Here is a 23,168-nt window from a genome sequence, read left to right on the forward strand (position 1 = left end):
TTTACTAACGACATACACGCACTAATAGACGCCGGGTTCCAAGTTGACGCAATATTTTTAGATTTTTCTAAGGCATTTGACCGTGTTCCACACCATAGGTTGGTACTTAAACTTTCACAGCTTAACATTCACCCTACTATAATTGCATGGATCACCGATTTTCTCTCATCTAGAATTCAGTTTACATCAGTTAACAATTCTAACTCATGTTATGCTGATGTTACGTCTGGAGTTCCACAAGGCAGCGTACTTGGTCCTTTACTTTTTTCTAATTTATATTAATGATTTACCCAGTTGCGTTTCATCTAAAATCAGACTATTTGCAGACGATTGTGTAGTTTACCGATGTGTAACAAATAACACCGATAGCCACTTACTACAAACTGACCTGGACGCAATAAGTGCATGGTGTTCTAATTGGTTAATGCCATTAAATATTTCCAAAACTAAACTCATGTCTTTCACCAATAGGCCACGAATTCTAACCACCTACTCCCTTGATAACAACCCTGTGGAACTCGCAACTACTTACAAGTACCTTGGCATCAATCTTCAATCAAACTTATCATGGAATAATCATATTAACCTTACCCTTGCCTCTTCAAATCGTACTCTCGGACTTATTAAACATAACTTAAAAGAAGCCCCAATGCATGTTAAAAAACTAGCATACACAACATTAATCCGTCCTAAACTAGAATACGCGTCTGCCATCTGGGATCCCGAACAAACGTATATCATAAGTAACATCGAAGCCTTGCAGAACCGTGCTGCGCGATTTATATTTTCAGATTATTCACGTTACACCAGCGTCACCGCGTTAAAGAATAAAGCTGACTTGGACAACTTAGCACTTCGCCGTAAAATTTCTCGCCTAACACTTTTCCATAAGCTTTATCACCATCCATCACTTCACGATGATTTCTTTCAGTCACCAACAGTTATTTTTCCACGCCGTGACCATCCATACAAAGTCAAACGCATTAACTGCCTGTCATCCAATTATGCATCTTCGTTCTTACCACGCACAATAACTGAATGGAACGCCTTACCATCAGTCATTGCCACGGAACCAGACTTGACTAGTTTCAACATTTAATTCGCTCACGACTTGTCGACTAATCGTATTATTATTCTTTTTTGGGACTTTTACAGTGTTTTTCGATATTTGTTGGTGTTTTTTAGTGCAGTTGCCTTATGTTCTCCTAATATGTACTAATGTTTTCTCTGTAATAATTGTGACCTAATTATCTTGTATGTTAACTATGTTTCACTGTATTATTACTTCTGTTAACCTCTCTTGTATTTAATATGTACAAACTACAACCAGTGCTTGTGATTGACCCCCCCCCCCCCATGTAATACCCTCGTAATGAGGGCCTTTGGGGGTATTTTGAATAAATAAATAAATTCCTGATTGGAAGCGTTGGAAACGACGGTGTCCTATCAAAATTTACCCGCCTAATTAAATATCTGTATTTTTTCGAAATTGAAGTAAAGATCGTGTTTAGTCGTTACGCTAATAAATCTGAGTCAATAAGGGTGTGAATAACTGTCCCGTGATGAATACTTGGTGGCTTTGTGTTTAGTGCTTGCATGGCAAGTAAAGAACGTTAGGCACCTGAGGTATGAAGTGTTACAATATTTTATTGCATTACTATAAAAGGATCAAGTCTGCTGCTCCGAGATTTAAACACTCGGGTATATTACGCCACAAATATTTTATTTATTTCGACCACAAGAAGTTGGCATCACAATAGTCTGCATTTACAGTTGAATTCGCTCTGGGAATTCATTTCTAACGTATTTTTCTGCGGTATATTCCTTTCGGTATTTTTTATGCTACTGCCATCATCCTGGTTTGTTCTCAAACTTTGTGCTTTGAACGAGTCATAGCCGGCCAGTTAGTTCAGTTGTCATGATCTGCTCAAGTTGGTTACATCGCTTTGCATAGTATATATAGCCGAGATTAACCTCGGAGATGCTCTGTTATGGAAATTCAACGGAGGTGTAGCGCTTGATTCTTTGTATTTGGACAAAAAACGAGTAGCTTAGATAAAATTGTTCTGGTGCGATTACTCATATTAGCCAACAGGTTATGAAAGCATGTTCCTCAAGATACCATAAACTTACAGGAATAAATAGACTATATATTGCTTCATTTGGATCTGAAGCCGTTTTATAAATGCTCTTCATGTGATGGCGTAATAATGGTTTGAGAAATGGCATTTCGATTAGGTTGCTAGAACCCGGTGTCGTGCTTGTGAATGAATTCTATTACCGCTGTTCTTGTCACGCCGTTTGTTAATGTGAAACCCACAGGAAAGCTGTTTAACAATGGCAGCTGCGAAGGGTTCACTCACCCCTAGTCGTTCAGAAGACCACCAAGAGTACCCGTCGGAGCAATGCGATAGCGTGTCGATAGAACTTTGTATCGACAAAAAAAATAAAACTCTGTAGTACCGTAAAGATTTCAGCACCGTATGTACATAGTGGCGGGAGGAGAAATTGCGCCTTTCAGCTAACCATAGATGCCACGGAAAAAAAGAATGTTGCAGTAGGAGAATGCACCAATGGAATATTTCCAGCGCCAGCGAGAATCGCCATGGCTGACGTATAGAAGAGGGTAGTGGTGACTTAATTTACAGGAATCTGGCTTTCAGAAGCAAAACACAGGATGCGAAGAAGCAGACAGTATCCAAAGGAGGTAATAGCACATCTCCGTTTAGAGTCCGCAGTTAATAAAATTTTCTGCCTTTAAGAAGGAGATGAGTGTTGTGTCTTAGTGAATCTTTATTTGCGATGTGACTGCGGGAGGCAGTCCTTGCAGCATGTGCGCATAAAATTGCTCCTAGCTATCAGTTAATACTGGACTTAGATCATTGAACACAACACCAAACTTTATTTGGATTTCAGAAAGGCCCCCAAGTTTGGAGCTGTTTTTGCACGAAGAGAGGTATTGTACAAAATTGATGATTCATTTCTCGGTAGGGGAAGATTTGAATGAATAGAAATTTTAAACACTGCCTGATGACTTCTTCTCAGAGCTCGGAATATTTCGGAGATTTCCACGCATTAGTCACATCCTGAAAATTTACAAATGTACTTGCAGGAAATTTATACTTGCAGGCAACTGAAAGACAATAAGCTCCGTGCCCTGCAATTCTTTTTCTATGGGCGCAAAGGAAAATGCAATCGTTTTGGAAATATTTTCTCACTAGCATTTTTCTCCTAATAAAAATGAGCTCCTAAATGTTTCAGGAGAGCTTTGTGCATTCAAGGTTGTTCACCCACCTGCCACTGGCAACCCACTGGTTTGCCACTGGTTTGTGGGTTGCGGTGATTCGTGTTAAATCAATTTCGGGCACGTATCTCTTATGAAGCCCGGTTAGTACAGCTCCCTCACAAATGTTTTACAAGCATGCTGCTGTATGTATCTCACAATAACCTCAACTGTCATTGCGTTTTCACAAGAGCACAAATAGAAATATAAAAAAAGAAATTGAAGTCTTCAGTTCGTCATAAGAGATAACGTGACTACAAATATGGCACCAGAAAGCGGATACAAAATTCGTCTGTTGTGGAACAGATAATCACATATATCGACAGCGTCAAATTTTATGAGGGAAAGCTATGGGTAAACGCTGCTGGCAGCGAGACGGTATGGCAGGTGCAGTGTGACACCCAAATATGCTCAAACGTCACAATGAGATACTAACAAGTCTAGTCTTAAGCTTTTCTTCAAATGTGCTGACGTCGTGCCATAGGGATGCCGGAAAATGGCCAGGTATTCAAAATAACGGCATATGCCCGCCTGTATCTGCGTTTGCTTTCTACCGATGCTTGAAGCAAATCTCTTTTCCACGATGTACGTTCCATGAGTACATGCGAATCTCCGTTCCGGTACGCCACTTCAGCGAGTGACAGTCATGTCAGGAGCTTCAAACCGAATGGTGCCCTTGAAAATATAAAAGTGCACATGGCTCTCCTGAAGAGACTGTATGTTAGGGCAATACCGTTGAAATTTGGACGTTTAGAGGTTGTAGCCCATGTTGACACTGCCATTGCTGGCTGCTTAATTTGTCTGCGTATGTGCTGTGTGTGGCGTTGTCAGTGGTTAGCGATTGTCACTCCGCTAGCTGGTTGGAGCAATCGCACGAACGGAGATATTTTTCGGTGATCATTGTTCCCGAATGCAAAGCCAGACAAGTGAAAACGATAGCGACAAGAATGGCACCGATTGTCGCATAGAATGACAGTGCTCCTGCTTCTCAGAAATTAAATGTCGCAACAGAAAAAGCTCACGGGAAGGACAAGTGAAAGCTGCAGCTTGAGCTGCCCTGATCCCCTAGCATACGGGGCAGCATAGAGGCGCGGGAGTAAGCATGTTCTATTTTTACATATGCCATCGTTTATGGCATAGCTGAAGCTAGTGCTCTTGTTTGTGAATGTGCCACAGGCTTCCTAACATACGCGTTGACCATTTGCAATTGATTAGCTGACGTTTTGGCCCATATTCCTCAACGTTCGCGTATGCATGGAAGGATATGCACGCCTTCAGTGGAAGCAAGAATACAATACCATGATGGTTCTAATGAATTATTCATCATATGTAAAAAAAAAGCCCCAGCAATGCGTTGTTGTGTTGTGTGTTTCTCACCTGGAAATACTTGTCAAATCTTGGATACACACCTATGAAATTTTTGACGCATTGTAGTAAAGGGCGGTAGCTTCACGTTCTGGTTCAAAGTATTCTTAATTCTTTTGCGACTGTTTCTGAGTGCATATTTTTAAATAATCTGAGTTGATTTTTGATGCCTTAAAATGGTGCTCGTGGTGTGTCTTTTGTTTAAGGTTGCTAAAGTTACCGTTTGATGACATGATGCCACAATTCCTCTCTTACCTAGCATTTCCCGATGACCTTTCTTCATGAAGTGCTATTGTTGGTGCACGCGCTTCACTCAAAAGGTTTAGGTATCGGCTCTCTTTATATTGTGTGGGCTTGTAGGTGAAGAATGCTGGAAAATATTTGTGGTATGTTCAATATATATTAGCAATTATTGTGCTTCTTGCCCTAAAATCACGAGGATTGTAACGTATCTTTTCTTATGTTGTGTGTTGCATTTCAAAGAATAATATTGAAACTGGAGAATGTATCTTTAGACGTGTGAATAAAACTCCCAGTATTTGTTGTATATTCAAGAAGAGAGAGCGTCAGCTGAAATGATTTCACAAAACTGCGCTTTGTTGTGACATTCAATCGTAGCTGCTCGGTGGTCTGTGAACACAGGTAGCTGCAACGTGCTTGCTCTTTTTTTTTGGGTGTGCATTAAATAAACTATAGATGCGCAAAATGGTGCGTCTTCTTGATCTGCTTTCTTGGGCTTACTCGATCATTTTAGCAGTCGATGGCCCAGTCCACACATTGGCGGCAATGCCAAAAACACGTGCTTGCGGGCAATGAAGTGCGAAGTGCCTTCAGCGCCAAAGTCTAACATGTACAGCTCTTTCAGACGGACTTGCTGTTGCGTGGCACTTTTGGGACACCTCTTAGGTACCATGGTATATCGCACAGAAAGGACAGCCCTTGTTTTCTTGATGTAGTAGTTCTGTGGAAACCCACAAGGTGGAGACAAGTAATCAATAAAGAGAAAATCAGACATCCACCCGTTCGTAGCAGTTGCTACAACGGAAACCCATGCGGTTTCCTCGAAAGAAAAGCCTCATAGTTGAAGAAAAATTATCCGACGATTGCGATACTCCCTAATGCGAAATTTGAGCGCAGCTCTATACGTGTTTCCATTTCGCGATATTTTGAAGCAAAGAATTTGAGAGAGACATGTAGCAGAGTCGGTAATGGTCGAAAATCTGATCTGCGGATCAAGCGAGCCGGCGTTTATACATGACTCGTCAAAGGTTCCAGTGTGATCGCCGGTGCCGCATGGCTTCCAGAAAGTACTATACAATTCGCATAGCGCATACAATCAGATTAAGAAACAATCTCACACAATAACAACCAAAACAAGCGCGAACGAGACCGACCCAACAGAACCAAACAGGCGCGGGCGAGAGCTTTGGCGCGAGCAGACGATAGTACGAAACGAGCGGATCGGCTGAGACCAGACACGAGTGCGCATCGAGCCGTAAGGAGGGTCCGCATGACACCAGCATCACGCGCGCACGTCACTGAAGGGGCCGCTCTCATTGGTCTCCGCCATTCGCGGCTCGCGTCCTTCGTCTCCCACTCCAGCGAAGGGGGGCGGAGCTGGTTACGAGGCCGACAACGCCGACGACGACGCGAAACCCAGGAACGGACGCCAAAGAGCTGCGCTCTAAAATGCGTCCTGGTTCGGCACTCGAACCCGGGACCACCGCCTGTCCTCTCCGTATATATATATATATATAAAGAGAGAAAGAGAGAGAGATTCTAAGACGACAGTTGGTACGCAGGCAGAGCCATTGTATTGCAATGCAACCGTGTGAGCCATTCACTCAATACAATCCAGAGAAACGGTGATAATGATTATGAGGATGGGTATATGCAGATGAAGACGATGGTGAACCACACAGTTCGCGCTCACGCTAAATTTCCATATTCACGAGTGCGATCGACAAGAACGAATTTTGATGCGACGCATCGCATCACAATGGACTTAACTCTTGTCCTGAATGGGCGCGGTGTTGGCGCGTGCAAGTTCACAGCAGTGGGGGATAAGGCGGCTAACTCTTCTGGAAGAGATGTGGACGGGACGGAAGGCATAGAGAGAAAGGTGGTGTCGAAAACAAAAGAGGGTGCACGGCTGCGCACGAAGAAATAGGGGCTGTAGTTTGTAGTTCGTTAAACAGCTGTGACATGAGAAAACATGAATAAAGGAAGTATCGTGCCCCAGTTTTTGCGGTCGGGTTTACCATACATGGATATCATGTCGGACCGAGTTCGTTGGAACGGCTCGGTGAGGCCAATGGTTTGAGGATGATACGCTGATGAAGTGTAGTGGATGGTAGTAGAGGCCTGCAGGATTTCAGCAAGGACATGGGAAAGAAATTTCTTGCCACGGGTCACTCAGAAGAACACGAGGCGCACCGTGGCGCAAACAATAGTGTGCAAGACCGAAGGCTGCGATAATTCATTACATGCGTAACGAAGAAGCGAAGGCAGTTAGGGCGATCCATTTCTGTAGCGCCGCCGAGCCCACTAAGCGCTACGATGGTTTGGTCGGGCCTTATGTAGCCGAATCCAGGGGAGGGCACGGCGATTGTCGCAGATAGCGATGACGGTTTCCAGGGGTTATGCAGATGATGCAACGGAAGCAAGGTATCCGTAGTTGCAGGCGGAGGCTCGCACTTGGATGTCCAAGCTTGATCTTGCAGCGGTTGTTCCATGTCGGTATGGGCATGCGCAGAGAGAAGCACACGCAACGGGACGACTGTCGATGATGTGCAGGCGGACAGCACCCCGAGAACAGGGTTCCGGAAGGTAGGCATCAGATATGGGAACATAGTCTCTCTGTCAGGCGGAATAACCAAGTCCTTTATATGGCTTGGCACATCTGGGAACATAGTATATTTCATAGGTGCAATAAGCAGGGCGTTCATCTTGCTCGCGCCGGCGGGAAAATCAGGATATATGACCGCGAATGCCACATTAGGAACATACTGGGTGGACAGCACGCCATATAGAGTAGCAGGATTGTGTAGGGGCCGGCACTGGCCACCGATGCCACGTGGTCGCAGACTACGTGAGCAGTTGCAGATGGAACTGGTACCGGAGACCACGTAACAACATCTGCACGAGAAGGCGCACAAACAGGCGCACAGGACAGGGCACGTGGGACACTTGCCAAGGACGCCATTTCGTCGTTAATGATCTCGCGCAAATTTGGAGGAGAAGCGCGCAGAGACGCAAGCTCCGGTGGTTGCTGGAGCTTGGACGTGAAGCTCCTCGCTCACAATGACGCGGATGAGTGCTCGCAATTCGTCATTGTCTACAACGATAGCGCCGCAGGATGCGCGTGGACAATGAAACGAGGAGAGCGCGTCCTAGCGTTGGCATGTGGTGACAATATGATGAAATGTCGTAGGACTCTGAACGAGAAGAGCGTTGAACACAACGGAGTTGATGCTCTTCACGATGTGGAAGATATGGTCCTCTTCTGATATGCCACCCCGAGCGTGACGGCAGAGAATCAGGACGTCTTAAATGTAGGATGTGTAAGATTCGCCGGCTCTCTGGATGCGGGTAGCAGGCTTCTGTGTGGCTATTTCGGAGCGCCCAGCAGACGCACTGAATATGTGACGCAGCTGCTGATGAAGTGTTGATCAATCAGGAAAGTTGCGTTCATGGTTTAAAGACCACGTTTTAGCGACCTCCCAAGATAGAAAAATTAAAATTAACTTGTGGGGTTTTACGTGCCAAAACCACTTTCTGAATATTAGGCACGCCGTAGTGGGGGACCTCGGAAATTTGTACCACCAGGGGTTCTTTACCGTGCACCTAAATGAAAGTAAACGGGTGTTTTCGCATTTCGCCCGCATCGATATGCGGCCGCCGTGGCCTGGATTCGATCCCGCGACCTCGGAGTTAGCAGCCCAACACCATAGCCACTAAGCAACCACGGCGGGTCAAGGTAGAAAGCAACACTGCAGAGCTTGTGTGCCTTGGCCCAATGGTTGTAAGCGCTCACCATGTCGTAATGGTTGAGTCAGTCTTCCACATCTTCGCCCCGAAGACCAGAAAAAAAAAAAACCGGATGGTCACGCTGCAGTGTGTCGAGGGACCAAGAAGGCCCAGCAGGTTGAGCCGGGGGCGTGGGTATGGGTGCAGAACTGGAAGTATCCATAGGTCCAGGACTGTTGATGGCAAGCACAACCGGATACCAGAGTGGAGCTCCAAGGGTGAGCGCTAGAGCATGAGACGGTGGGAATCAACGCATGTTCCAGCACTTTTAAGACGAAGCCTAGTACGAAGAGAGAGCGCTTGTATTGCAACGCAACCGCGCGATCCTGTCAAGTCAGTACCAACCCGACAGTATATATATATATCTATATATATATATATATATATATAATTGTTACAAGCACAGGGAAAAGGGGTTTATTTAGGCATGCGAGAGCAGGAACGGCAGGCTACGAACAACAGGAATGGCCGCTACACAGTCTTCGTTCTCCTCTTCTCTTCTTGGACCCCGCGTCCCTTTTACGCGCTTGGACGTAACATATACCTCTCCTCGCAGACAAAGCCCACTGGGCGAGTCAACTAGCTTGTCGTGGCGTGGAGGATTTCAACCGTGCGACATGCGCGACTTGTGTCCTAGCAGAACGTCTACCAGTGTTCGTGAGGCGCGTGAGAGTATAGTTCACTTCGCTGACTTTGTCGATGACAATATACGGTCCATCGTAGTTTGCCAGCAGCTTTTGGCACAAACCGCGCTTCCTTGTAGGAGTCAAAGCCAAACGAGATCACCAGGGTGATATGTAAGAGGCCGATGTCGTGCGTCGTAGCGGGCTTTGGAGTTTTCTTGTGAAGCCAAAGTCCGCAGTCGCGCAAGTCTCCGAGCCTCTTCACCGAGGCATAGCGTATCGGCGACCGTAGGATTGTCGTGGTGGTAAAAAGGGAGGATAGTGTCGAGCGTATACCGGGGTGGCCGAGCATATAAAAGGAAGAAGGGGCTGTATCCGGTTGTCTCGTGCTTGGCGGTATTGTAGGCGTAAGTAATAAACGGCAGAACTTCATCTCAATTCTTGTGATCGGATGCAACGTACATGGAAAGCATATTTGTGATTGTTCGATTAGTGCGCTCAGTGAGGCCGTTCGTTTGCGGATGACAAGGCGTCGAGTGCCTGAGGTGCGAGTTACATAAACGCACAAGCTCTTCCACGATATCCGCCGTGAATTGACGTCCCCGGTCGCTTATGATAACACCAGGCGGTCCATGTCGCAGAAGAATAGCGTGAAGTAAGAAGAGCGATACTTCGGTGGTGGTGGCTGATGGTATAGCCGCCGTTTCGCAATGGCGCGTGAAATAGTCGGTGCAGACAATTATCCAGCGGTTCCCCTTAGATGACTTTGGGAAAGGGCCTAACAGATCAATTCCAACTTGCCGAAAGGGTGAGCTGGGAGGCGGCGCATATTCAAGGAGACCAGGTGGGGCAGCGGTTGGGCGTTTCCGACGATGGCACTGTATGCAGCTGGTGACACACAACTCAACCGAACGTCGCATCCGGGGCGGGTAAAAGCGTTTTTGAATGCGATAAAGGGTGCGCACAGTGCCTAGGTGACTGGAGGTAGGGTCATCGTGCAAAACCTGAAGGATGGCTGGCCGGAGACGCTCCGGCACCACTACAAGGAGGCGTGAGCCCATGCTTGAGTAGTTCCTTTTGTACAGGAGCCCGTCACGTAGACAGTAGCTGCTTGTTGCACTTGAATAGGCAGAAGTGAAGAGTGGCTCCAATTTGGTGTCTGTCCGTTGTTCTGCTTTGAACGCATCGATATCTGGACAAGCGAATGTCACAGAAGCGACGAGATGATCAAAATCGTCTGCGTCGCAATCCGTCGAGGTAAGCGGCATACGGCAAAGGTAGTCTGCGTCAGCGTGCTTTCGGCCACTCTTGTAGCCAACACTAAAGTTATATTCCTGCAACCTCAAAGCCCAGCGCGCAAGGCAACCACAAGGGTCACGAAGGTTCACGAGCCAGCACAGGGAATGGTGGTCTGTGGGGACTAGGAATGGGCATCCGTACAAGTACAAGCGAAATCGCTGAACTGCAAAGATTACAGTGAGGCATTCTTGCACTGTCACCATGTAATTTTGTTTAGGTTTTCTTAATGAGCGGCTTGCATAAGCAATCACGTGCTGACGGTCGTCATAACGTTGGACTAAGACGGCACCGAGACCGACGCCACTAGCATCTGTGTGGATTTCTGTCGGCGCAGTAGGATTGAAGTGGCGAAGGTTAGGTCGGGAGGTCAGCAGGAATTTCAACTGAAGAAATGCAGACTCGCACTAGGGTGCCCACTCAGATCGTGCGTCTTTATGTAGCAGATTTGTCAGAGGGTAAGCGACGTCAGCAAAACCAGGAATAAATCGGCGAAAGTAAGAGCAAAGTCCCACAAAACTGCGAAGTTTCTTCACTGACTGCGGTGCACTGAATGCCTCAACAGCTGCCGTCTTGAGGGGATCAGTCCGGATACCGTCTTTGTCAACAAGATGACCCAGCACAAGGGTTTGACGGTCACCAAAATTACATTTCTGGGAATTCAGAAGCAGGCCGGCGTTTTTGATGCAGTCGAGGACAATATCCAGGCGCGTATTGTGCTCGTCGTCAAGATAGCACATACAGATGTTCCATTTTAACCCACGCAGAATGGTGTCCAGGAACCTTTCAAAGGTTGCTGGAGCGTTGCACAAACAAAATGGCATAACACTGAATTCGAATAATCCATGCGCGGTTATGAAGGCTGTTTTCTCCTTGTCTGCCGGGTGTGCCGGGATTTGCCAATATCCTGAGCGCAGGTCCACTGAAGAAAAATAAGAGGCCGAATGGAGGCAATCAATTGCATCATCGATCAGGGGCAGCGGGTAGACATCCTTCTTAGTCACGGCGTTTAATCTTCTATAATCGACGCAAAATATCCACTTACCGTCTTTCTTTTTGACGACTATGACCGGAGCTGCCCAAGGGCTCGAGGACTCTTGTATTATCCCATTTTTCATCATGTTATTCACTTGTTCCTCGATTATCTTGTGCTCGTTAGGCAACACCCGATAAGGCTTTTGCCTGATCGGGTGCGCAGATCCCGTATCGATAGTATGACGCGTTCGTGACTCGGGAATCGAGAACGCTTTGTCCGGCTGCGCAAATTAAAACACTGACAGATGCTTAGAAAGCGTATCCAACAAGGTATGGCGCTCCCTTGTGCTGAGCGACTTGTTTATCACACACAGAAGCTTTTTGTCTGAGACGTGGCGAAAGTCAGTAGGTTAACATGGCGGGTCTGTTAGTACGGCTACGGACGAAGACGTGTATTCTGTAAAGTAGGTGAGTTTCAAGCCGTCTGGCAGCAGGACGGGTTCTGCCGAGCAGTTGGTCATCCGCAAGCCAGCACGCCCGTTGCCAATGGATACCATACAATGAGGGACAAAAACGTTCTTCTTCACACAATTTAGGTGCATTGGCTCTACGGAGGCATCGAAACTATCTGGAAATTCGCCGCGACATACAACCGGCACGCACACAGAGGTGGACGCCGACACAACAGTATATGCAGACAGACAAAGTGCACCTTGACTGCAAGTCTCCTCTAAGAGCCCGGACGAAATATGGCCATTGACGCTAACTTCCCCCGTGCGACAATCAACGGTCGCACCACACTGCCGCAAAAAGTCGATGCCCAAAATCACTTCGTGCATCGATCGGAGAATATCTACAAACTCCGTCACGAAAACTCCACCAGCCAAGGATACTTCACCGGTGCACACACAAACAGGGTGCAACGACTCGCCGCTCACTCCACAAAACGTTGCAGCCTGGTCCCACGAAAATACAACTGTGTGCCCCAACCGACCTTTAAAACCGAGACTCATTACGGATACAGTTGCTCCGGTATCCACTAAAGCCATTGCAGAAACACCATCAAAGAGTACATGCACTTTGTCCTTAATCATAGCAACTGCAGGGGGCATTTCTGCCGATAGCACGTGTCGAGCGACCTCACCGCAATCGGCCACGCTAGTTAGTTTTCCGGTTGTGAAGGCGAGGCCGAGCGGCGCACTGGCGATGGAGATTGACGTAAACGCGGTGCACGAGAAGTCGGCGGTGGCATCAAACTCCTGTCAGATGCCGGCGAGCGGCTCCGGAAACTTCTCTGCCAGTACAGTGAAAGCTCGTTAATTCGAACTTCAATAATTCGAATTTATGGATAATTCAAACTGTACGATTTGGTCCGGCCAAGCTCCACAGAAGTCTATGTATAAAGAAGTCCGTTAATTCGAACACGAGAAGGTTCCCTCACGGATAATTCGAACTACGCTCGCCTGGCACACGGCCAGAGAAACGCGCCTACTGCCTACACACAAGGCTGTATTGCTTCCGAAACGGAGAGAACGGCGAGAGAAGGCAAAATTGGAAAAAAATCTAACCGACACGGGGTCAGCCAGAAGGCAGCGGCGGCTGCCACCTCTCCGTTCTACGTAACCTCCGAGACTTATTGCCCGCTGCGAATCTCGGAGGCTTCGCAAATCTTGTACAGCTGCTAATGCTGTGCGGAAATGGCACAGCAAGCGCCAAAACACAGCGAATCAAGTACGTCGCAGCTGCGCTTGCAATCAAGAACCAACGAATCAGGGCCTTCGCCACCTTCACATGTTCAGCGTCTTTGTCTCGGCAGTCTTCATCGCTTGTGCACCTCTGTTTTCAGCTTAGGAGGCATCGGCCGTCGCGATTCATTGTGATGGTGTTAAGCCTCGGCTAACGTTCGTTTCATTGTACATAGGTGGTGTGGCACAGTCAGACCCAGAGCTTCGACTCGAAGATGGCGTGTGCCCGTGGCACACCCCATCACTTTTTGACTCGCCAAATTTCTGACATGCCCTACTGCTTCCAAATCGCAGTGTACTGTTGCTCTCCTTCACTTTCGTTAGTTCGAACTTTCGTTAATTCGAACTGAAGCGACATCCCCTTGCGGTTCGAATTAACGAGCTTTTACTGTAATCGCTGACAGGAGGGACGCCAACTGACCAAGAGGTGGTGTATGGCTGTTGAGTTGTCCTCGTAGGAGGTGGGGTCCTTGTTGAAGGCCCCGATCGACGATTCTACGTTGTTGGGCGACGATTGCAAAATCTCGCTATGTGGCCCGCGACACCGCATTGGAAACACACCGGCAGATGCCGCAAATTTCATTGCTCTTTCATGTAGTCACGCATGTTGCTGTCGACTGCATAGCCAGCAGGTGGGTCCCATTCATCATGGCTAGGCATCGGCCGCCCGGAGGCGTGCGTGCGGCGAGGGCGTTGGTCATAGTCATGATCTTGATAGCTTAGGGTCCCTCTCGTTTGTGGGGTAGACCTATACTCGACGGTCGCTGAATGAACCATGGGTTGACATGCGGTCGAAACGGCCGTGTTCGTCTTCTCGTGTGGTAAGTACGCACCAGCGATACCGGGTGTGCAACGGCACATCTCTTCCCGATGGAGCAACTCTTCGCGAGCAATCTGCCGTATTGTTTATGGAAGGTCAACACACGAACTCGGGTCTGCACTTGCCACCATTGTGACATTAGCCAGGCGACCAAACTTTGGTATTATCCGTCGCATCTTCAGCGTCTCAAAGGTGCTGCAGTGGTGAATGACGTCAGACACGGAATCCAAGTTTTCCTTGTGGATCAAAAAATTGTAGACGTCTTCGGCTGCTCCTTTCAACAAATGTCCAACTTTGTCATCTTCAGACATTTGAGAGTTGACTATTTTACACAGTTTCAGAACTTCTTCGATATAAGTCGTACAGGTCTCGCCGGGAACCTGAGCTCTTTGCGAAAGCGTCTGTTCAGCGCGTTTCTTTTTTGCGCTAGAGTCTCCAAAACACGCTCTGAGCTCCTCTACGAAAAGCTCCCATGAAGTGAGCGTGTCTTCGTGATTCTCATACCAGACCAGCGCTGGGTCGGTAAGGGAAAACACAACATCGGACAACTGTGCGGTCGAGTTCCAACCGTTAGATCGGCTCACCCTTCGGTAGTTCGTGAGCCACTCGTCGACATCTTCTCTGGCTTTTCCTCCAAAAGTGAGTGGCACCCGGTAGTATTGCCACGGAATGCCAGGTGCTGGCCTTGAAGCCGCGTCAGAACCTTCGGGAATCTGGCAAGCGTATTCAGGCATGTGATGTGCGGGTGGCGGAAATCCGCCAAGTCGACGGCTTCGGTGAAGTTGTAGCAGCGTAGGCTCCGTGGTTACGAGGTGTACCCCGCACCGTCCACCAATTTGTTACAAGCACGGTGAAAAGGGGTTTATTTAGGCATGCGAGGTCAGGAACGGCAGGCTACGAACAACAGGAATGGCCGCTGCACAGTCGTCGTTCTCCTCTTCGCTTCTTGGTCCCCGCGTCCCTTTTACGCGCTTGGACGTAACAATATATATATATATATATATATATATATATATATATATATATATATATATATATATATATATATATATATGTGTGTGTGTGTGTGTGTCTGTGTTGTGTAAATTTGCGGGCTATTCTAATACCGTGGCTGTGAAGGTTATCTTTTGGTTTCACTCATAGACGTGATGACGAAAAAGTTGGTAAAGCAGCAGCAGCAAACGACTTTATTGGGGTCCTGAGGAGCTAAGCGGGGGCCTGCAGGTCCCTACCCAGCCGCTGGCTAGTCCCATGTCAGAACAGAGAGGCCATGCCTCTCCGCTCGTTCACGGGCCCTCTGGACAGCCAGGAGCTGGACGTCCTGTCTCGGGTCTGTGATGGCCTTCATCCAGTCTTCTTCTGTATTAAAATCCTGTAACATAGGGCCCTGCCAGAGCATGTGGTTTAGTGAGCTAAATTCAGTGCCGCAATCTGGGCAGAGTGGATCGATGTCCGGGTGGAGCTTGTTCAAAAAGCCCCTAGAGGGGTAGGACCCCGTCTGGAGCATGCGAAGCTTGCTAGCTTGTGGCCTGTTAAGCTTATGATGGGGGAAAGGAAAACTCTGCCTATTCCCTCTGTAATGAGAGGTGATTTATTTCATGAAAGGTAACCAGTGGATCACTGTGGACGAGCTCTCCCAAACTCACTCGAGACACCATCCCGTCGCGGCATACGAAACCTCGCGCACGGTCGTGGGCTATCTCATTGGGGTTCAGGTGACCCGGTAATACGTCTGGTCCCATGTGAGCTGGGAACCAGACTATGTGGTGAACAATGTCAGAGGGGTGTTTGCCGTTTAGAATCCTGGCTGCTTCTTTGGCTATCAATCCCGATGCGAACGCTCTAACGGCTGTTCGGGAGTCCGTGTACACCATAGTGCGTTTTGAGTCCAGTAATCCGAGAGCTATAGCAGCCTGTACCGCCACATCGACCGAGGAGGTTTTCAGCAAGGCTGTCGAGAGGAGCTCTCCCCTGTCATTGACTATGGCTACGGAGAACTTGTTGGCACTGGCGTGTCGCGCCGCGTCAACAAAGGTCTCTGTTCGGGATATGTTCTTTAAGAAAGTTCTAGCCCTCGCTAACCTTCGACCTTTATTGTGTTGGGGGTGGACATTTCTTGGAAAAGGGTCTACAATAAAGGAGTTCCTTGTCTGAACATCAAGTTGCGTGATATTTTCCTGATTGAAGTTAGGACGGAGGCCTGGCGCATCCAGAAGTCTTCTGCCTGCTTTGGAGTTTGATAATCTAATAATTTGTGCTAATCTTTGTGCTTCTATTAATTCCGAAGTTGTGTTGTGTACTCCCAATGTCATGAGTTTCTCTGTGCTAGCCGTGATTGGCACGTCGATCACCTTTTGATACTTTCACGCATAAGCGTGTCTAATTTATCCATTTCTGTTTTCGTCCAATTGAGGGCTGCGACTATGTAAATGACATGGCTGATGAGGAAAGCATGGTGAGCCCTAAGGAGTATATCCTCGCCTATGCCACCTTTCTTGTTGGATACTCTCAGGATTATTCTAATAATGTTTTCAGTTTTCGTGGTGAGTTGGGCTATAGTCTTAGCGTTGCATCCCTTTGAGTTTATTGAAAGCCCTAGTATTTTGATAGAGTCTACTCTCGGAATGGTGTGCTCATCTCTGGTACGAACGCTAATTGGCACCTGATCGAGTGGGGTGAGTCCCTTAGCACCTCGTCTAGCCTGTCTGTACAGCAGGAGTTCCGACTTTCCAGGCGAGAGTGCCAGTCTCGTACCTTTCAAGAAAGACTCTGTAACATTCAGAGCCTCCTGTAGAGCTTGTTCGACCGTAGCCTCCGATCCTCCAGGACACCAGATTGTAATATCGTCAGCATGTAATGCATGACCTACGTAAGGAATTGCTGCAAGGCTTTCCGACAACTTGCGCATTGCTATATTAAACAGAAGGGGTGAGATAACTGCCCCTTGGGGAGTAGCCCTGTTTCCGAGTGTGAAGTATTCCGAGACTGATTGCCTGAACTTTATGGCCGCCGTCCTGCTCTCGAGGAAGGATGCAACGAAGGAGAAGAATTTAACTCCTAAGTTCAAGGCCGATATCTCCTGAAGGATATAGTCATGTGCTATTGTATCGAATGCCTTGGATAGATCCAGTGCAAGGACGCGTTTTACATCTTCGCTTTGAGAGTCTATTTGTGTTTTGAGCAGGAGCATGACATCCTGCGTTGAAAGCAAGGGCCTGAAACCAACCATATTGTACGGGAATAGTTCGTTGCGCTCAATATGTCTCGATATCCTGTTATGCACTGCATGTTCCGCTACTTTGCTAATGCAAGAAGTAAGGGAGATAGGACGGAGGTTCTCCAAGCTGGGTGATTTACCTGGCTTGGGGATTAAGACCACTGTGGCCTTCTTCCAACTCTCCGGTACAACGCCTTCCTCCCATACCTCATTTATCTCCTTCACTAAAGCTTGAATTGCTTTGTTTTCCAAATTTCTTAAGAGCCGGTTTGTAACTCCGTCGGGGCCTGGGGCAGACCTTCCATTTAAATTGTGCAGCACTTCCCTGATCTCAGCTTCCGAGAAGGGGACGTCCAGCTCTGGGGCAGGCACGCCCTCATACTGAGGGAGGGGAGAACCTGGGCTTTGGCCAATGGGAAGGTATTTGTTCGCTAGTTTCCGAAATATGGAGGCCTCTGAGATGCGTTCCATTTTTCCTTATTAATCGGTCTATGACTAGTCTCTGATTACATTTGGATTGTCCATCGTCTAAGAGATGTTTGAAGAGGGTCCATTTGCCTCCTTTGCGCATTTTTCCATCCGCTGCCAAGCAGGCGTCTCTCCATTGCTGTTTATTAAGTTCTGAGCAATGCTCCTCAATGAGTTTATTGAGCTCCGCGATCTTTTTCCGTAGCCTGCGATTGAGTCTTTGTGTCTTCCATCTCTCGAGGAGAGAGCGCTTGGCTTCCAGGAAATGCGCTAACCTTGCGTCCATCCCTGTGGCATCAAAATCCGTAACTCTTTCCTTGGTGGCCTTCTCGACATCCATTTGTATCTGTACAAGCAGTTCACTGATCGTGTCGTATACTGCCTCATCTTCACCTCTTATTTTCCTAAAGAGGTCCCAGTCTGTGTATTTATAGGTTTTGAGAGGAGCTGCTATTATTTATATCCTGAGTTCTATTATGTAGTGGTCGCTCTCCAAGTTCTCCTGTAAGTTGGACCACGTGGCCACAGCATTCCTAGTGAAGCTGAGATCAGGGGTCGTGTCTCTGGCGACCGAGTTTCCCAGCCTCGTGGGGAAACGTGGGTCCGAGACCAGTGTCAGGTTTAGGTCTGTACTCGCTGCAACTAGGTTGGCCCCTTTCTTTGTTCGTGTTACATAACCCCAAGCCGGGTGGGGAGCGTTGAAATCTCCTGCGACTATTAAGGGCTGCAATTTCGCAGTGGTTGCGACCCTATTTAGTAGAGAGCGGAGATTGTGCTTATGAGCGGAAGGAGAGCTGTACAGGTTGAGAATGAAAATGTTTCTTCGAATTTTTCCGTGGGGGATGATTTCAATTAACTGTGCCTCGAGACCGGATTGCTTATCCGAGTTACAAATTTTGACTTCGTGCTCCTGAAAAGAGGTGTCTTTCCTGACGAATGTGGCGATACCTCTGCCATTTTCTCCTTTTTGGCTAACCGAACGGTAGCCCGATAAATTTACCTTCTCACTAAGTGTTTCTTGCAAGAGCACGACGTGCGGCATTATCGCTTGTGCTTTGATGAGCTGCAATAGAGCAGCCTTGCGCCTTAAGAAGCTGGCGCAATTCCACTGCCACATAATTAGGTTTCCGGTTTGTCCCGCCATTTTGATCTCTATTGAGATAGCAGAGCCTGCAGGGGACTGCAGGGGACTGCAGGATTATCGGGGTCCTGCTGTACTTTCTTAGCTTTTGCAGTGGTGCCAGTGGAGATGCTTTTGATTGTGCTAGCGCCTATCATTTTCATTTTACACTCGAGGATGCCAACTCTACGTGTCAGGTGGGAGATGTTACTGTCCATATGCTCGACAGTGCTAGATTGAATAGCTAAGGCCTCTCTCATCTGCGTGAGCGATTCCTCAATTACCTTCAAAGACGCGAGTATGTTTGGTTCTGGCTTAGGGTCCTGAGCGGGGGACTCGTCAGTTTGCATTGGCTTTCTTTCCGTCGTCGCGGGGGGGGGGGGGGATAGCTTTGCGCTTATTCAACCCTTCTGCTTGAACTGGGATGGGTAAGGCTACTTCGCGGGGATCACGCGAGTTACGGAAGAGCTCGAACTCAGCCCTCAGCGTTCGTAGTGCCTCTTTTAGCTCTGCATTTTCCTTCTTAAGCATTAAAATCTCAGATTGCTCTCTTTTGTGCTCTGGCGAGATGCCCTGTGTTACCTTTTTGCCGCTTGAGATGCTCATCCTGGCCTTGTCTGCCCAGGACATTGGTTCCTGGATTCGGACCCTGGAACCCGATCGTCCTCTCGAAAGGGAGCGTCTGCTGCTATTGTCGCGCCCTCTGGAGCGAGAGCGCGATCTGCTGGATCGCCCTCTGGATCGGGAGCGGGAGCGTCCTCTCGATGCTGATATGTTGCGGTGGGGGGAGTAGAAGGGTTTCTCTCCCGCCATTGCTTCTCCGCCGCTAGCTGTGTCGAAGCCACGCGGTCCTGCCGCCCGCTGCGCGTGCTGTGCGCGCCTGCGGCGCTGCCGTCTTTGGCGCACGATGTATGGCACCTGAAAGCGTTGTTTGCACTTGCGGTGTGCCGTTTGGTGTGCCCCACCACTGATGGCGCACTTGGGATCACATTGATGATCCTCTGATAGTGTGAGCATGCCACATCCGCGGCATGTTTTCTGGTCTTCGCCCTTCGGGCAAATGTCGGACCTGTGGCCCAGTTCTCCACACGCATCACAAACGTGTATACTTGTCTTCGATACAAGGAAAAAGGGTAGCGAACACGATCACATACGATGTTTAGGGGGACCTTGTGTCCGTCGAACAACATGATCACTGTTGTTGTCGTCTTGATTCTTCGAACCCCCAGAGCGCCGGGGTTTCTCCGGTTGACGATCATCTCCGTCAGTTCTGCGTCACTGATGTCCACACTGATTCCGCGGATCACTCCTTTACATGTGTCGTCCGACGCAGCCACGTAGGCCGCCACTTCTATGACGACACTTGCCATACAAATCTGCTGAACCTTGGCGTAGGCGCGCGCGTTTGCCTCGAACGGCGTGGCAACCACGAGAATGTTCTGGAAGGGGTTCGTGCACAACGTGTCGTCGAACACCTGTTCCGCTTAGGGAAGCCGCCTTGGCGAGCGCACGCTTGAAAATATTAAAGTCCGTCTTCTTAACAACCAGCCCTCCACGAGGCCTTATAATGGGCCTAAAGTGATTCCTAGGAAGGTTCGCGATTCTGGAAGCTTCCAAAACTCGTCTCAATACCTTCTGCGGTGCGGCATTGCGGGCGCCGCCATTACCGCTTCCTTTCGCTGACGTGGGCGCGTTAGGATCACACCGCTCGGCAAGTTTCTTCTTCTTGCTCACGACTTCGATCCAGCCTGAGCACTCCGCTTCCTCCGGATTGATTTCCATGCCTTCTACAACCGAGGTATTGGGGTTGGAGGCCATTTTCTAGCTCGACGACGCGTTGGGCCTAGGCTCGACGCCTGTCCGACCGCCCCGTATGGTTTGGCTCGTTAGGCGTAGCTGCGCGCGAACGTGGCGTGCGGTGGAAAAGTCTCGGAAAAGTCCGAAAAATCCACCCACCGGTAAGATTTCGGTAGCCGCCTGTTCCATGGAGTAAACTGCGTCGATTGATGCACAGTTCCTGTCGGTTGAGGAAAGAAATCTGGTCCAAAAGGTTTGTAGAAACGGGAGCCGACGCGCTCGCACATGTGCGTTCGAAAACATCGTCTTCCTCTCTCAAAAGTTGGTAAATTTATTATTTTTATTGAAAACTCTTTTTTTTGCTTGATGTGGTATAAAAAAGTTTTGCACTTGGCTTTTAAAATAAATCGTAAAGGAATTGCTTTCAGCCTGCAGACAACTAAAATTTAGAAAAACTACTTCAGCGCTTTCCATGTGCGTCAGTACAGTCGTCTGGGCATTACATATGGACGCTCGTTATGACCATGTACCCCGTATTAATTTTGGTATTAGGATACTTTCATTTTATTTTTCGGTAAGTTTCTTTGTGTTTCTTTCTACGTTTTCCCGATTGTGCCCACTGATGCGTGGGCCCGAAAAGGGCCTGCAGTGTGGGTACCCAAAAATGAATAGAAATCTCACAGACACCATATTTTAGAACGGCTCGTGAGATACAGGAAGAACCGGACATTACTTGCACAAAAAAATGAAAGCGTAATCGGCTGATTACCAGTAATTTACTAATGAATGTTAACTTATTTTCTTACAGCTCATATTGCAATTGACGATATCTAGCCATGGAGTTCACATAGCGGATCTACTTGAACAATATCTCAGGATGACACTAGTCTCGAGATATTTGTTTCCGAAATCAGCGGAGAAACACATTGGCGTTCCAGTTACCTTCTTCACAAAACGTTGTTTTATTGACGCACAAAAGTAACTGGAGCTCCAATAAATTTCCCTGCAATGTTAGGGAATTAATATCTCGAAACTGGTGTAATCCTGAGCATTAGTTTCATGTAAATCCACCTTGCGAACACCACAGCTAGAGTTTGCATATTGCCATATGGGACATAAGCTAATTCGATAACACCTTATTAGTGATTTTTTGTTAATTACTCGATTATGCACTTCTACTTTTCGTGCGAGTCTGTCCCTTCCAGCACGCCACCTCATGAGCCAGAATCGTGCTATCTGCCACAGGCAACCTTTGAGAATTTCTGAAATTGTACGCTGAAACAATCTGCATTTCCAATATGACTCACATTCTGCAGTTATGGTGGTCATCAATCAGCTTCGGCTTTCAGGCCTTTCTTTAAGCTGTCATGATTTTTTAGCATCTTTTAGGTCAGAAAACTAAGAGTTAACCCAACTTATTTTACTAAAGTGCTGCTGTTTCGAGCCTTACTTAACGCCGGCATCACACAGTTGCTTTTGATCGCGATCACGCCCTGCCTGGAAGGACCTCGATGATGATCAAGTGCTACGACGCGATGACTTTCCATCGCCATAGTGCTCTATTCGAATCCAGACAATCGCAACCCCTGCATGGTGATGGGAATCGTTGGCTAACAACCACGTAGCCCTTGGAGTTGCAGACGACCCGCAGACGATGATAACCTTAGCCAGGCTACGATGAGAAACGATAAAATATTTCAGGGAAAGAAAAAAAAGCGTATACTACGACTTTGCAGCCTTTTGCATAAGCGCTTTGAACACATATTCAAGCGTGCTAGAACTCGCCAAGCCGATAGATTCCCAAACTCTATCCGGGTTGTTGTTGGGCCCTATAGCAGCGAATATAATCAATTGTGACAAATAAATTTTTACAAAGTACAAATTTAGTACAAAGTACTAAAACACGACGCGCACTGCGCTTTATTGCCGTGGTCCCAGAAGACAGTTCGCACAAAGAAGGCTTTTTGTGGCTTGGGCTCGCGGTAAGACGTTGTAGAAAAAGACCAGTTTGGACGAGAGTTAGGCGAAAACTTTTGGGTTCAGGATAGATTCATTTACGTGGTCCTTTATTTACTCTACACGCACCAGAATGTTTTTCTTGAAACACTTTAGCATGGCTTTTATTCGAATATTATATATAAAAATGTCCTGACAATGTAACCTCTCTTCATAATGTTGTGCCGTGTATGCAAAGCTGGCGATGCCGAAAACATTACAATGATACATGTAATAAGCTCCGTATATCCTGTTTTTGCTAACTCATTTTAAGTCCTACAGCACACAGTGGGAAGTAACCAACAACAAGCTTTTAAAAAAGCAACTATCCTCGAAAAGCTTTGAGATACATCACTTATGGAAACCTAGGACAACAAAACGCCGCTGCTACAAGAGGTATTCCAAAGTAGTACTTTGCATTGTTCGCTTATAAGC

This window comes from Dermacentor albipictus, chromosome 10 (assembly GCF_038994185.2).
Source record: "Dermacentor albipictus isolate Rhodes 1998 colony chromosome 10, USDA_Dalb.pri_finalv2, whole genome shotgun sequence".
Classification (NCBI taxonomy): domain Eukaryota; kingdom Metazoa; phylum Arthropoda; class Arachnida; order Ixodida; family Ixodidae; genus Dermacentor; species Dermacentor albipictus.